This window comes from Berghia stephanieae, chromosome 4, assembly GCF_034508935.2.
Source record: "Berghia stephanieae isolate SIO BIC M18660-M18661 chromosome 4, UCSD_Bste_1.3, whole genome shotgun sequence".
NCBI lineage: Eukaryota > Metazoa > Mollusca > Gastropoda > Nudibranchia > Aeolidiidae > Berghia > Berghia stephanieae.
The window spans coordinates 69,151,174-69,169,161 of NC_088363.1; the positions used below are offsets into that span (position 1 = coordinate 69,151,174).

Genomic DNA, 17,988 nt, shown 5'->3' on the forward strand with positions numbered 1-17,988 from the left:
ACACTATTAGTTTGAGATCACTTAAATATTCACAGAGGTGCCCACTAAGAGGAATACACTCAAGTGTTTTACAAATCATATATAACATGTAAACAAAACATAATACAGTGCATCACCGAGAGATTATTTATAAGGAAAAAAATCATCTCTCAAAACTATCTATACATTTGACTGTTTCCCTCCCAGCCAAGGATTCCGTCCAGGGCCTGGACAAAACCAAGTAATCTCATTCCAAGACAAAGACAGAAAGTAATTGGGAAACAGATACAGGGGGATAAAAGACACAGAAAGTACCTCACTGCTTAATATGGGAGATCGCGAACCCCACCCATCAATTTGAGTCTGACCTCCGAAGACGAATATTTTCCTCCCTACTTGTAACATGATTGAATCGGGCCAATTTATAGGAAGTTGAATTGTTCTGACAACACGAAGTCAAATGTTGTTTAAATGTTACATAAGAACAAAATGAACGAAGTGGAAACATTTGTTTCCAACTGAAAACTCACAATCTTGAAAATAGCAAGCTAGACCCCATGCTTTTCATTTTTTATGCCTTTCCGCAGCGGCATCATTAGATATCGTCGCCTAGGCATTCCATGAAGGAATATAGATAATCCATCAAACAAGATGTCTGATGTCAACAGGAATCACCCATGTTGTCCAAATTGAGCAAATTAGGGTTTAATAATCTTGCCCAAGGAAAAAAAAACGAAAGCGCATGAAGCAGGGCTCAAATCCAGGACCTTCCGGGTCAAAGTGCAATGCCTTAACCACTCGGCCACTTACCCCCTGTGAAATTAATTATCAAATCGTTTTATGACGTAGTCGCGTATAACAGATTAGGAACTCCCATACAAAAAGTGGTCAAAACAGATCAAATACTATTTACACGAGAAGAGGTCAAAGAGTTGGAACCTGTGTTTTCTAGTTTTACCCATAAAATTACACTTTTTGAAGAATACGACCGTGTCTATTTCTTACTCCCTTCGAGTCACACTAATTAACGTGGGGTCAGTACGTAACAAAAAAAAAAAAAACACACCCACATTAAAAGTGGGTGGCGTTTTTATACACCTCCGTTAGAGGTGTACAAAAACGCACAGTTTTTATACACCTCCATTGGAGGTGTACAAAAACGCACCGTTTTTATGCACCTCCGTTGGCGGTGATGGTAAAGTTGTTGCTGCATACGTCCATGGGGTTTAAATAGTTGTAGATTGTAGTTTAGCACGCTGCTTAGTGATTACCGATGTACAATGATAATAAATTAAAGAATAATAACAATAATTCAAAAAATCAAAAGTAAAAAGAAACATGGCACACAAATACTGATCTCAAATAAATAAATAATTTTAGAAAATTAAAATCGAAGTTTTTTAAAAACATGATAAAAAGTTTTTGAAAAAAAAAAGAAAGAAAATGAAGCAAACAAAAACAAATTAAATCAAAAAAAAAAGTCAACATTGGGAATCGAACCCGGTACTTTCAAGGTTGGAGTCTGACAGCTTGTCCACTGCCCTACGGAGCCACCTGACTGGTCATCACATTTAATAAGGTCTTTCTAAAACATTATTTTACCTTCAATGCAACTTCTATTTTCTGGTTTTATATTTCGATTTTTTTAATTATTCATATTTTTATATAAATTTATTAACAAAGACATCCTTCAGATGTCACAAACTTTCGCCATGTCCAAATGAAGAAACACAATATCGCTAATGAAATTGGATGGAATGCGCATGCGTGACGGAGGTGTATAAAAACGATTCGCTAAGATACACCGTCAACGGAGGTGCATAAAAACACTACGTTAAAAGTGTGAGCAGTTAACCTGCTGACCACTATATCGTTTAATAATGAGGAAACCAATTCTCGTATAGTTTATTTTCAGTTTGGGTAAAACTCTGCAGTCTCAGGTTTGAGTGTTTTTGCCAAGATGAGGGTCAATTAAATCAATCGATATTTGAATGACGAGTTTTCTGGCCAAATTTTAAACGACGTGGTGTTCCAGATTACGGCAGTTAACTGGTTAAACACGTAGCCAAGGCAAAAGGGCGAACTTACCCCGTGGCAGAATTTGCCCCCTACTCCCATGTCATCGGTTCTGTAACATATCTTTGTCTTTGTTTGTTTTTTGTTTGTTTGTTTGTTTGTTTTGTTTTTTTAAAGGGTAGACTATTACGGCTCTTGCGACACATTCAGCGCCAATGAAAAGAAAAAAAATGCGATCGTAAAAAATTATAGAATTACAATAAAAGCACACAAGAAAAAGTAAGACAAAGGAGAATTCATTTAAACAGGGAACGGATGTAGATTCCAAGAGCATACCATCAATGTACACTTAGTTTGAGATCATCTTAAAGTCTCATTCAGACATCAGCACAAGATCCCACTAAGAGGAACAACTGGAGTTTTTACAAGATATGTTCAAAACACAAAATGTAACCATCAGTACATAACAACATTTATTTACTTCTTTGACAGACTTACGCGAATGTAAACAAATTTCATGAACATGCTGAATAAACAAAGTATATTATCGATTGCAAAATGATCTCACATCGTATACTAAGATTTAGAGAAAGTATGCACCACACACCAAAAGATCAGAATGTCTCATACATATTGTCTTAATAAGCGAACACTTTTCTTCGTTTATATCTAAAAATGAAATTAATTCATTAAACGAAAAAAAAAACACAAAAAAAAAACAACAAAACAAAAAACAAAATAACAAAAAACAAACAAACAAAAAACAAAAAACAAAAACAAAACAAAACAACAAAAAATAATACGTTGTACAATGCAAGTTCCAGTTGTTCATTTAAGTTGTCAGTCGTTTTGAAATTGAACTTAAATTTGTGAAATATTACAAGTCAAACGTTAGGGTTGCCTATTACAACTTTTACTTTATGAGCGATCTCAAAATGTCCTGCTACAGCAACTTACATGAGACTACTGACATAATGACAGACCTGCCTATTACCACGAAAAGTTCGTAGAACTACGAAATTTCTGTCCCTAATTGACAATTGTATATATAGATCTTTAATTCAATAACTTTCTTGAAACAAAGTTCTGTCACTACTATGTTATTACCCCTGAGAGCTACTAATTTTTCCAATTTCAAGTAGACAGACCTGTAATAATCAAACGTTTCTCGGCATCCATCCAAAGATCTTAAAAAGAGAAATCGCCGGCGACGGCCAGATTTACCAACAAACTAACTAATGAATACTCCAGATCCTCAACATAATTTATCGCGATGTTTTTGATAGTTAGTTTGTTTGTTTTTTTGCTCTTTGTTTTTTTTTCCTTCTGTACACAACGTTGCTGGGAATCATTGTATAACACCATGTTCTGTTTTATCGCCTCAAGTTTTCTAGAACAAAACGGGTTATTTTTCTTAAGGGGCGGATAATGGGGTAGCTGGCACGCACTGAACATAACAATATGGCACAGCAGAAAACAGGGACAGAACTGAGAGTCAAGCGCATTTACACTGTTAACATTTTTAGGGTTAATATCACATCTTACTTTATTTTGAGCTCGTTTGAGAGATTATTAATCAATTACATTATTCGATCAAGCAGATTGTATGCAGTTCCAGTAACAGATACGTTTCTGTTGCTTATACTTTTTCGTATGGCAACTGATCAATTTTGTCTTGAAGGGAACTTGGGACAATTTAAAGTAATTTTAACCAGTTAACTGCCGAACTCTTGAAAAAAATTTAAACTCTCAAACCTGGGATCTCGCAAAGTCCCAGGTTTGAGAGTTTTTGCCAAGATGAGGGTCATTTAAATCGATCAATATTTGAAGGACGAGTTGTCTGGCCAATTAAAAAATACGTGATTTTCCCGAGTATGACACGACACTGGTTAATCGTCGTGTGATGTCCGAAATAAAAACACGACATGATAAATTGCTGTATGTGTCCATTCGACTAATATGAATATTGTTATCATTCAAATTGCCTGTAATAAAATTCAGCGTAATGAGATGATTTTAATATCTACGTCATTTAATTTGATATTTGATAGGCTTGAAGTCAAAAATGAATTAATATTGTAATACTGTAGGCCATATTATGAAAGCTTACAGGAGATGACTAACCTATTGTAAACAGATTTTATGGTGGCTTATTGGAACACCTCATTTGAATATATAATAAAACAAACAGCAACATAAAATAAAGCAAAGGCTAGAAGCCCATCATTTGTTCGTACAAAATAATAGCTATATATAGCACAACATTTACTGAATTTGCTTAAAGCGCTTTACAAAAGGGTCCCACGTCAACAGAAACACTGTACATTTGGGATAATAAAAACCTAATCTTGCCAAACACAAGAGTTCGAACTCAATGATCAATGATAATATATTTGCGTCTTGGCGAACCGGAAGCAACGGTATGCGCTTGGTTGAGGAATATTCTGACGTTGGAGAAAAGGATTCGAAGTAATGGAGCATCGGAATTGCTTGTGAAACAGCGACTGAAGGAACTCATAGCGGATTTTGGATTACACCTTGATATCAATTTAGTCCCTTCAGCGAAAAATAAGGCAGATTTGATGACCAGAGTGAAGAAAGAATGGCATACAAGAGAGGACACGCCGGAAATGAACATTGTGTGCTTTGCAGTTCAGCCGGATCTGAAGGCCGTACATGAAATGCATCATATGGGAGTTGATAGGACAATGTTTTTAGCCAAGAAAGTGCTCCCGAATGTTAGTCGTGTTGCTGTACGTGAGGTAGTGAAAACATGCGAGAAGTGTCAATCTATTAACCCAGCTCCAGCTCTACATGAAAGAGGAAAGTTGAGTGTTTTTCAGAACTGGTCAAGGATTGCAATCGACCTCACACACACTATCGTAATATACCATATCTATCGATTGTGGACTGCGGGCCAGGGAGGTTTGCCATTTGGAGGAAGCTTGTTCGAGAGTCAACAGAATTCATTATTGAGAAATTGGATGAGATTTTCTTGGAAAGAGGGTCAGTAACGGAGATTTTGATGGACAATGCTACGGTGTTCCGCTCGGAAATGATGGCCTTCTTGGCACTATGGAAAATTCACGCCTTGTTTAGGGCTGCATATAAACCAAGAGGAAATGGGGTTGTGGAGCGGCACCACAACACTTCTTCTTCTTCTCCTCCTCCTCCTCCTCCTCCTCCTTCTTCTTCTTATATTATATTATAGTATATATATAACCGCTTCCCTCACGGCCAGGACAAAACCAAGTCATCTCATTCCAAGACAAAGACAGAAAGCAATTTGAAAAACAGATATAAGGGGATAGAGGACGCAGTAAGTAACTCTCTGCCCTCTATGGGAGGTCAGCAATCAAACTATCCCAAGGAGTTATTGCTTGTTTGAGCTTTTTTTCTATTGCGCAATATCAACTAAACATGCTCAAAGCGTTTTACAAGGGGCCACTAGCCATTAGCAACACTTAATATGTAAACTTGAGGTTTTAGCGCAATAGCCACTAAATGTGCTCAAAGCGCTATACAAAGAGTCCCTGACCAACAGCAACAAACAGCAACACGTAACATGGAGAACGAGACATGACGCCTGTTAGGCGATATTACAATTTTTTTTCCGACAGAGACAACACTGTTAACGGCCAGGTACTCATTTTACACCTGAGTACGGTGAGAGAATGTGAGTAAAGTCTTTTCCAAGGACTCAACTATGCGCCTAGCGAGGCTCGAACCCAGGACCTTCCGATACGAAAGCGAGTGTCATACCACTAGACCACATAGCCGCACATGTAGGACGAGACATGACGCCTGTTTGGCGATATTACGGTTTCTACGACAAAGACAAAGCTGTTAACAACCAGGTACTCATTTTACACCTTAGTAATGTGCGAGAATGTGAGTAAAGTGCCTTTTCCAATGACTAAACTATGCGCCGCTCAGATCGGGACTTGAACCCAGGACCTTCGATCCGAAGGAAAGTATCAATCCAGAAGACCACATAACCTCTACTGCTCGCATTGGATTCTATAGTCTGATGTCACATCGCCCAGCAACGGCGGCCATCGTGGTTCTAAATAAATAAAAAAATCGGTTCTTTTTATTCTTCACGCTGGCTAGAACTTTTCACATGTCTGTGATCAGAATATGTAAAAGTCAAAACATGATCAGATTTATAATGCTTTTCTCTTCTGGATACAGTTTTATGCTCGTCAGAGAAATATTTCATAAGGGTGTCCGCCATTGTTCCGATAGTTTAGAACCAGTTACTAAGTTACCATACGTCATTACGAGGGAAGTGACGTTACGACTGTTGAAGCGTATTGAGAAGAGAGAGAGAGAGAGAGAGAGAGAGAGAGAGAGAGAGAGAGAGAGTGAGAGAGAGAGAGAGATGACCATTATTGAATATCGGCATTACTATATAAAGCTTATCTACAGAGGAACGTTTGATTCAAAGGTCTAATCAATACTCCCGATGATAGTGGAGCAATTCGTGAGCTGGATGAGATGAATGACAAAAGAATACATCCGGTCGACAGGAAATTGCGTCACGAGGTCAATCCACGAATAATAAATGTCAAAAAAGGAGTGACCATCGCATGGCTTGTCTTATTGATAGTTCGAAGTTGATGTCACTCGGGTCCTTGTAATTGTTTGTTTTTTTTTCGTTTTTTTTGCCATCCACGTTTATGAGTAATTCTCACTTAACTGTATTATCCAGACTATAAACGTTCATGGTTACACGGAGTTTTGTGTGTTGGTCCGTTATATTTCCGGATGACAATGTTGTGAGCTTCTTAGGCAAGCGCATAGTATCTATATTGAATCAACCTACGTACGCGTACTTATTTACACGCTTGATAACTCAAATTGCTCAGGTCTCATGGTTGTGATGGAATGTACTCATACTCTCATTATAGAGGGAACGAAATTGACATTACTCAGCTCTTTGTTATCGTTTTAGACAACCATGGGTGATTAGTTCTCACTAATAAATTATACCAATCAGACTATAAACGTTCAATGTTGCATGTAGTTTTGTGCGTTGGTGCGTTATATCAGGCTTCGGATGTTGTGAGTATTTTACCTAAATGGATAGCATAAATAAAATAGCAAATTACTTGACAACAACAAGCGCATAAATAGGCTTCAACAGTCGTGACGTCTCTTCCCTCGTAATGACGCACAGAAACTTAGTAACGGTTCTAAACAATCGGAACAATGGCGGACTCCCTTATGAAATACTTCTCCGACGAGCATAAAATGGTATCCAGAAGAGAAAAAAAACAATATAAATCTGATCATGTTTTGACATTTATTCATTCTGATTACATGACATGTGAAAAAGTTCTAGCCAGCATGAAGAATAAAAAGTACCGATTTTCTTTGTTTAGAACCAAGCTGCAGGTTGCGAGGCGGACGTGACATCAGACTATTGGATCCTATTATTGTGGTCGACAAATCTGCAAATAATATAAGCATTCGGTGTAATATCCACTAACTAATTCAAATTTATACAACCGATGCTCCATTTGTTATAGTGTTAACATTATGCACATAATAACATAAACTGTTAAATTATTACAAGCAGGGACGGCTGGTAATAATGGGCAGGGTGGGCAAATACCAGCCTGTTTTTTCAAGTTATATGCTGTATTACCAGGTCTGAAATAATCAAATTTAAATTAGATAATTTCAAAAGTTACTACTTAAACTTTATACTTCGTACTGAAATCAATTTGTGTGTATTTTTGATAGATTGCGAATCACCATGCATCCCTTAATGCATAAACCAGGATACGCTCCTGTTCTTTTTTTATCACCCCCCCCCCCCCCCCCCCCCCCCAACCACTCCACTCCGCCCACATCGTCATCTCATCGTCTCGTCGCCTGACGGTGAACTAACTCCGATTTTTGCTGTCTGGCCTCTCTAGTACTAGGTCGGGCTAATTCAAATGAGCCCACCTTATTAACCAGTGAAAACTAAATAGAGATTTTGGCAAACGAACTTTTTCTTATTTATTGCCTTACTTGTGCTGGTACCATTGATGTAATGACTTTGGGAATGTTCCAGTATTGAATTAAATTTATTAATTTACTAATTTTATATCAATTTAGTATTGATTTGTGTTGTTTTTATATATTTGTTTATCCATTTAAACTTTTCTTTTTTTTTTCTCGTTTTCTTTAGTGCTTCTCAAAACTCATTTATTTAAATTGTTTTCTTATTTGTTTTTTTTTTGTTGTTGTTTTTTGTTTTTGTTTTTTGTTTTGTTTTTTAACAAATTAATTTGTTAGTTCTTTTTTTTAAATTCTTAAAGTAATTACCCCTGTATTTTTATTGCCAGACAAAATAATTTTGCAAAACAATGTAATTTTCTATTGTATTCCGTATAATAAAACAAAACACTTTTATTCAAAAGTCACGACTAAATAAATATATAAAATACAACCACCATTTTGGTTTGCTCAACATTTGAATTAGTATACGAGAAATACTCTTTTGAGAAAGGAGAGAGTTGAATTCTAACTGACTTATAGAGGAAATACGGAAGGGTGGGCAGATTCCGTACTTGCCCGTCCTGAAGCTAATACATACATAAGATAGTTCGCGATGAAGAGGCGGGAAGCTCGGGGTTGGTTGGGTAAGGAGTAAAGATAACACGGTCGTTATTGTTATAGTCTAACGAATGCATGAGGAGAAATTCGTAACATTATTTTGTCTTAATTGTATTGTATGAAGTATTGGCGAAAGCCTAAGATTAAATAAACGTTGTTTTTGTTTGTCTTATTTTGACTATGGAACTGATACTGATACGAGTACTTGTCATAGCAGAGCTGCCTACTTGAAATAGGAAAATAAAAATCGTAGTTTTCAGGGCTAATAAAATCGTAGATATTTTAACTACCCTTTAAAAAAATGACCGGAATTTCGACTTTTTTGATAGATATCAATTTTTTTTTAAACGAGAAAAAATGATTGGAAACGTAATAATGATGGTGATGGTGGTAGTGATAGTGGTAGCGGTGGTGGTAGTAGTAATGATGGTGGTGGTAGTAATGATGATGGTAATATTATTATTGTTATTATTATTATTATTATTATTATTATTATTATTATTATTATTATTATTATTATTATTATTATTATTATTATCATCATCATCATCATTATTATTATTGTTATTATTATTTTTATTATTATTATTATTATTATTATTATTATTATTATTATTATTATTATTATTATTATTATTATTATTATTATTATTATTATTATTATTATTGTACGTATTGGTGGTATTACTATTGTTGTATTTTTGTGTGGTTATTAATGGTATCAGTTTATTGTTTGGTTCCATTTACCATTTTTTTTCCCACTTTCATGTGGTCATCAAATTGTATGATTTATTGTCGAAAGCCTAAGATTGAATAAACTTTGTAATATCGTATGGTAACCATCATTGTCGACGACATCGTCGTTGTCATCATAATCATCATTATCATCATCATCATCATCATCATCATCATCATCATCATCATCATCATCATCATCTTCATTATTAACAACAACAACAATATTAACAACAAGTACTACAATAGCAATAAAAACAATATCAACATCATCATAACATTTCCGTCATCGTCTCCACAACTATCATTCTAACCAACAGCACCACCAAAACCACTAACATAATTACATCCTCCTCCACCACCACCACCACCGCTACCACTATTCCAACCACTACCACCACCGGCACAATCACTCTAATCATCAAGACAGCAGTGAAATGCAATTTGAGCTCTGAATGAAACTCGAGTCATATCGCTGTTGTTGCTTCTCGATTAAAACTTTAAGGTTACTACATACTACTGAAAACCAATAATGTAACAGAAATATTAATCTCGCCGTTGAGGGATTAAAGCAAATCTTTAATTTTTTCGAGTGAACGAAATGGACTTGTATTGTCAAGGTGTTGTCGCATTATGTCTCGTCGCTTTATTTTTTAGTGGTATTCTCTTTCGTGATTCAGTTTTGATTACGTTTGGAATAATTAAAATCTACTTGTATTGTCATTTCATTGTGAATGTGATTATTTGTGGTTGAAATATTATTTTTTAAAGGTGAAAAAAAATAATAATTAAAAAAAAATTAATTAAAAAATAAATAAATAAATAAAATAAAATAAAAAATTATATATATATATATATATATATATATATATATATATATATATATATATATAATATATATATATATATATATTTATGACCGAATCATCTTTGCCCCACCACTGTAAATAGGCTAGAACCGCCACTGATTACAAGGATGAATAAGCCCAAAATTTGCGTTCGGTCGTCAGATTGTGTATCAAGAACACTATCAAACTATTATAAATTACTTACAGTATTTGAGAGGGGCTTGAGGGCTCAGTTGGTAAAGCCGTCGCTTCACACATAAAGACCCGTATCGATCCCGGGTGTAGTCGAGATTCGTTTCTGACCCCCTACCCAATCAGCAGTGATCGAGTAGCTGGGTCCGTTAGATCTGGCGGACAGTACTTAGTGTCCCATTTAAAGGGATGGGAGCGACGTGCACATAGATACAGGTCTGACTTCCGAACGCAATTACGGGCCTGGTTTAACATTGTTGTAATGGACAATATTTTGCGTTATTTTTTGTGAATTGGGTTATCAGACCTGCAAATAAGTGCACGTCGGTTGGGAGCAAAGGGTACTGTCTGTTTAACGCAATAAAATCTGGGTTAATCGTCGTCCCTCCCTAAGCACTTCGTGGCTCAGAATGAGTACCACTTTTATAACGTTATAGATTGAGGTTGTTATTTGAGATAGACACACGTTTATAACGTTATATATTGAGGTTATTATTTGGGCACACTTTTATAACGTCATAGATTGAGGTTGTTATTTGAGATAGGCACACTTTTATAACGTTATAGATTGAGGTTGTAATTTGAGATAGGCAGAGCTAGAGAGGAAGGCAAATTGATTGATGTCATCAGCAAATGCATAAATTATTAGTCCGTTACAGGACGAGAGGAAATATAAAGATCAATTATAAATGACGATCGCCTATTTTTCCGTGGAGGTGTAGGGAGGGGGGAGGGGGCGAAATGGCCGAATGGTTAAGGCATTGAACGTTGAACCGGACGATTCTGGGTTCGGCCCCGCATTAGGTACTTTCGTTTTTTTCTTGGGTAAGATTATTAAATCAGACGTTTGTTTCATGGATTATTTATATTCTTTCGTGGAATGTCTAGGCGACGTCATCTAAGGCTGCCGCGAGGAAGGGCGTAAAGTTAAAAGCAAAAATTAAGATAAAAACGTTTTGCAACTTGAAGACTGGAAAAGTTAAGACAAGGAGATGTAAGACAAAGATCTTTTAAAATGTGTATGGACATGAAGACTGGAAAAGTTAAGACAAGGAGATGTAAGACAAAGATCTTTTAAAATGTGCATGGACATGAAGACTGGAAACGTTGAGACAAGGAGGTGTAAGACAAAGATCTTTTAAAATGTGCATGGACATGAAGACTGGAAAAGTTGAGACAAGGAGATGTAAGACAAAGATCTTTTAAAATGTGTATGGACTTGAAGACTGGAAAAGTTAAGACAAGGAGATGTAAGACAAAGATCTTTTAAAATGTGTATGGACATGAAGACTGGAAAAGTTAAGACAAGGAGATGTAAGACAAAGATCTTTTAAAATGTGCATGGAACAGTGCCAGACAAAGCAAAGTAAAAATACAAGAAAAAAACCCATCCCTGTTCGATGGGCATTCGAAGAAGGCTGATTTTTTTCATATTTTTTTCTTGTATTCTCCTCTATACTTTGACTTGCACTGTGTCATAAATATACTCTTTTCAGATCTGTATCTTACTGCAGTGGCTGCTCCTTAACTCTCTCCTTACCAGCCATGTTCAGAATTTCCCCTCAAAACTTCACACCCACCCAACAGAAAAAAAGATAATTCTTACTCAAAACAGAACAGCAACAAGTATTCTACACATAATATTGTTCAGTAAAATGAGGTCTAAAACACAATGTCAGATTTTCATAACTGTAACAAAACAAAATTCTTTATATTGATGTACAAAATAAATATAATGAGATATATGTTGGTTGCATCGTAAAGAATGTGACGATTTTCCTGTGGTTGGTAAGGAGAGAGTTAATTCGTCACAAGATGTAAACGCCGGTCTTAATTTACATGAATGTTGTGTATGGATGATTCGGGTTTCCCCACTTATCATTGGTAGAGTATATTATCGATTATTATTTTATTTCCATTTTTATATTTTCACCATTGGGATCTTGTGATGTATTTTCAAGGACAATAACAAGTGGTGTCGGGTGACAGGTGTTAGATTGAGTCATAAAGGAAAGCATACGTTATCCAACACGTTATCAAAACAGCACGTTTAGTATTGGTGGAAAAACATTTGGAATGCAAATTAAAATGGTGGAGCCAAATACACTGACAAATCACTCATTTTTCATTTTGGTTTGAATACTTAGTATAAAGTCCTAATTATTTATGACATGTTTGGGATCATCTAAATCGTTCACTGAGTAAGAAATAAAAGTTTTCCGGTCAAGATTTACTCATAAGATATTTTTTTTTTCTCTCTCAGTGGCAGCATACCACTAATCATTATTGATACAAGTGCCCGCCCCAAACTTTTTCTGAATTTTACCACATGAACGCACAAGATGCGTGAATATATATATATATATATATATATATATATAATATATATATATATATATATATAATATATATATATATAAATGAGGGCCTAAAACGCTTTCCTTAGGGACGCCACAAGTAACCTGTCTAAAGCTAGACATTGTCTTTTACAAGTTACAAGCATTCTCTGTTTGGGATTAGTTAGAAATATCTAATTATACAAAATAGTTTATCATTTATGCAGCATGGTTTTAACTTTATAATAATAATAATAATAATAATAATAATAATAATAATAATAATAATAATAATAATAATAATAATAATAATAATAATGATAATAATATTAATAAATAATAATAATAATAATAATAATAATAATAATAATAATATAATAATAATAATAATAATAATGATAATAATAATAATAATATAATAATAATAATAATAATAATAATAATAATAATAATAATAATAATAATAATAATAATAATAATAACATATAACATAACATATAATAATAAGGGTTGCCAGGGTCAAATGCCTTTAAATACCCTATGGAAAAAAAATAAAAGATGAAGAAAGGCACAGGTAAAAACTAACTGTGATCATCATTTACATATCAAAAGCAATCAAAAATATATCAATGGAACACCGATTCATCAAATTCATATTTCAAGTTACGTAGCTTCATGTCGATTGCATTTTTCAAATTATTTATAGTTTTAGAGTCATTAGTTATAAATTTCAAATTTTTCAATGTATTTACTGGACTTACAATTTTTTTTAAATTGCCGAATAGTTGTAGAAAAAAAAATGTTATTAGCGGTGTATCCCGAGGAAAAATATTGGGACCACTTATTTTTTTTTTATGTATAAACGATTTACCATGTGGCATACATTTAGCCTGCAAACTGTTTGCAGACGATACGAAGATCTACAGTACAACTGAGCATCATATCATTTCTACAAAATGATATATTTTCACTTTTCAAATAGTCTACAACATGGCATTTGGATTTTAATGTTTCGAAATGTAAAGTCTTACATTTAGGAAAAAAAAATCCATGTCATAATTATTTTACGGCTACTTCTATGTCAAATCTAGCCTACTTTCCGTTGTGCTTTATGAAAAAGATGTGGGAGTTACTTTTTATTCATTTTTGAATTTTGATGTATCTACATATTTGATAATTGTGTAAGCCGTGCAAACAGAATGATGGGAATAATATATAGACGTCTAGATAGAACCTTTATAAGTCCTGATAAAACCATATTTTGGAATTTGTATAAATTGCTCGTTCGACCAATTCTAGAATACGGAAATTGCATTTGGAGCCCATTATATAAAAGATTGTATTATATATATATGTATTATATATAAGTATTGAAAGTATACAGAGGAGAGATACCAAAAAGATTTATGCCATACAGTATTTATCTTATAAGGAAAGGTTATAATTTCTTGACTTCCCAAGTTTGAAATATAGAAGAATTCGTGGAGATTTAATTCAGGTTTATAGATTAGTACATGATCTGGATAGGGTAGACTTTTTCTGATTTGTTTTCATATTCTAATATTACGAGTACTTGTACCAAAGGGGGCAAGTTTAAGATTTTTGTCACTAGATGCAAAACAAACATAAGACAAAACTGTTTCGGTATTCGTATTGTCCAGAAATGAAACAATTTGAAATTTGAAACAAAGAATGCAAAATCTATGGATTATTGCAAGTTGTTAGCAGACAGAGACTTATATAATGGGAGATTTATATATATGACGAATGATACTTGTTTGCACTGCTGTTGACATTGCTTTCAATTTTGTATATAAATAGCATGCATTGTTACCTTATTATGGTTATCTTCTATATGTATGGATGTATGTATGTGTGTGTGTGTGTTTGTGTGTGTGCTTTGCATGTCACGGTTAAATATATATATTTGTACATCACACATACATGAGTACATTTAAGTTGATATACTATCCTTACCACGTGTATCATTATTGTAATCTTTCAATCAATAGATTTCTAGCATTCCTATTAATATTAAGGGCATTTAAGGGATTTTATCCTATTCGACCTATACCACATGTTGTTATGTTATGTTATGTTATGTTATGTTATGTTGTGTTATGTTATGTTAATGTGTCATAAAAAATTGTATTTGTCTCCGCGGGTAAATTTTACATGTGAATACTTTAAATGTTTATTGTGGTCAAATTGACCAAAGCCATGGACAGTTTTGTATAACTGTATAAGGTCACCCCTCGTTCTTCTGCATTTTAGAGATGGGAGGGCTAAATAGTTAAACTTTTCGTTGTAGGTCATATATTCGGTTTCGTTCAAAAGCTTTGTTGTCCGTCTTTGAGTATGAGTATGAGTTCATCGTAGAGGGCTGGTAGCCCGTTGATGGTCTTTGGGTCGGTCTCCACCAACTTGTGGAGGTCGAAAGGCTGGCTTCAATGGGAAATCGGTGCTGTATTTTAGATCCTGCAGGAAACTGTCAATTTGACTTTTAAAGCTGTTTATGCTTGCCGCTATAACTATTTTTTTTCATGCAGGCTATTCCATGTCTCAACAATTCGCTGACTAAAGACATTTTTTCGGATGTTTAAACGGCAATTTTATTTGGCAAGTTTATAACAGTGACCTCTTGTTCTTTGGATATTTTCAAAAAAATAATAATTGACTGCCGTTTAAATAAGGGGCTCCATAAACAGTTTCCATTTTCAAGTATGGGTCTAATGACATAATAATAATATTAATAATAATATAATAATAATAATAATAATAATAATAATAATAATAATAATAATAATAATAATAATAATAAATTGTTGAAACATGGAATAGCATGCCTGAAAAAATAGTTATTGCGCCAAGCATAAACAGCTTTTTAAGCCAAATTGACAGTTTTCTGCAGGATCTAAAATACAGCACCGATTTCCCATTGAAGCCAGCCTTTCGACCTCTACGATGAACTCATACTCATACTCAATAATAATAATATAATAATAATAATAATAATATAATAATAATAATAATAATAAAAATATTATTATTATTATTATTATTATTATTATTATTATTATTATTATTATATATTATTATTATTATTATTATTATTATTATTATTATTATTATTATTATTATAATGATAATAACAACAATAAAAGAAATTAACAAATGCGACCACCACTTACATTACAAACAGTGAATATAGGTAATGGGGTTGATCTTTATTACCTTTCCATGTGCTGGAGGTCATTGGTCACATTGCAAAATGTGCTCAAAGTGACCCACATAGTGAAAAATGTTCAGTTTTCGAAGTATCCAATGGCACAATTTGTCATTTTGTTCAACTAGACAAATGTGTATGTTTACAACTTTAATAAACAAAGCAGTGTGTTTGTATTTTTAAAAAAATTCCAATTCTTAGACTGCAATATATTATGAATATATCATGTAATCAATGACTCGGTTGGGAAACCTGAATATAGATCGCCCCCATTGCACACCTCGAATTATAGTTGGTTTATCAAAAGATAAGAAAAAAATTGACCTTGGAATGAAAAAACAAACAAACAAAAAACATCTCAAACAAACAAAAAACATATCAAACAAACAACGAAAAAAATCCCTCAAAACAAAGCTCAAAAAAAAAAAAAACAAAGCTCAAAAATACAAAAAAAAAAAAAAAAAAAAAAAAAAAAAAAGAAAAAAAAACAATAGACAAGGCAAACAGAACAGAAAAGCTTCAGGGGAATGTTGAACTATTGTTCGATATAAAATATACCCTTTACTTTTAGATAAATCATTCTTACCTGTCTCTTTCAAGTTTTGGGCTGTTCTGATAAAGCCACTACCCTATTCCTCTGTATTTTAAATCCAAGTCCGAAATTTCAAAATCCATTAAACGAATTTAAACCGATCACATTTTTAAAAACACAAACTTTTAATTTCTTACATGCGTGTTATAACCTATAGTTTTACGTTTGAGATTCGAAAACAATATCCAAAAGAGTAGGGACTAAGACCTGTTTAACAAAATGCTTGGCATAAAATGATCTGGGTGAGTATAACTCACACCAACACAGGGCCACACGCCAAAAGCTGAACCGTGACAAAAAACAAAGGGTTGCGCTGACCTCCCTTGTCGGAATTGGAATATAAAATGAATAAGAACAGCCGATGTGTGTATGTGTATTCTATGGTCATGTCTACGATCTACTCTAATCTGTCGCCAGTATCACCACCTGTTGCGGGCTGCGAATTTCGCTCACCAACTCGATAGCTTTGAGTCGAATGCGGGCCTATGCCCGTGTTAGCGAGTATTAATTTTATATGTAAAGGACATATTGTATTTATACTATAGGCTGTGCTTGTATATCATGTCATGATATAAGTTAATCATAAATAAAATGCACCTTATTAACATGACCAATGAGTTATTTAATATTGAACTAGGCGCAATTTTAATAACTATATCATCTCATATCAACTAGATCGAGAGACAGACATAGAGCGTGTGCGCGCCCAAGTGTGTGTGTGTGTGTGTGTGTGTGTGAGAGAGAGAGAGAGAGAGAGAGAGAGAGAGAGAGAGAGTATGTGCAGACAACACAATTTGTTTGCTCAGATTTAACATTGGACACCATGTGTAAAATTACCCACGCACATTCACCGTGCCGATTGGTCCTTAATCTAATTGCGACGTTTACACTATCAAACATTACACACCAAATTACACACAGTCGGTTTTGGGTTTGTCATCCATTGATTGTTCCACGACAGTTCTGGACGACGACAATATTTTTCAAATAGTAACCACACGTTCCATCAACGTATAACAAAAGATTGAACAAAGATTTTTCTTTCTATCCCCTTGTATCTGTTTTTCAATTAATTTCTTTTTGTCTTTGTCTTGGGATGAGATTACTTAGTTTTGTCCTGAGTTTGAGATTACTTAGCCGGAGTCCTTGGCTAGGAGAGAAACAGTCGAATGTATTGTTATAGTTTAAGATGATGAATTTCTTTCCCTTGTATATCATCTCTCTATTATGTACTGTTATTTTTCATCTTTAACATATGATTTGTAAACATTTGAGTCTATTCCTCTTAGTGGGATCTGGTGCTGGTGTCTGGTTGAGACTTTTAGTTTTAGGCGATCTGAAACTAAGTACACTGATAGTGTGCTATTGGAATCTATATCTGTTCTCTATTCGAACCATTCCCCTTTTTCTTACAATTTCATTAAGTCCTTTTAATTGTACATCTAGAATGTT

The 17,988-nt window shown here is 34.0% G+C and overlaps 1 protein-coding gene across 2 annotated transcripts in view; it reads right to left on the reverse strand.

Moving 5' to 3' along the window:
- LOC144971119 (synaptotagmin-1-like) overlaps positions 1-17,273 on the reverse strand; it is a 63,731-nt gene extending 46,458 nt beyond the window's left edge. Inside the window, exon 1 of one of the 2 annotated variants that reach the window (XM_078911538.1) lies at positions 16,531-16,877. The gene's annotated coding sequence lies outside the window, so the exon portion shown is untranslated. Of the gene's footprint in view, positions 1-16,530 lie in introns of both variants that reach the window. The other variant, XM_078911539.1, reaches the window with a different exon arrangement.
- Positions 17,274-17,988: the final 715 nt, after the last annotated feature.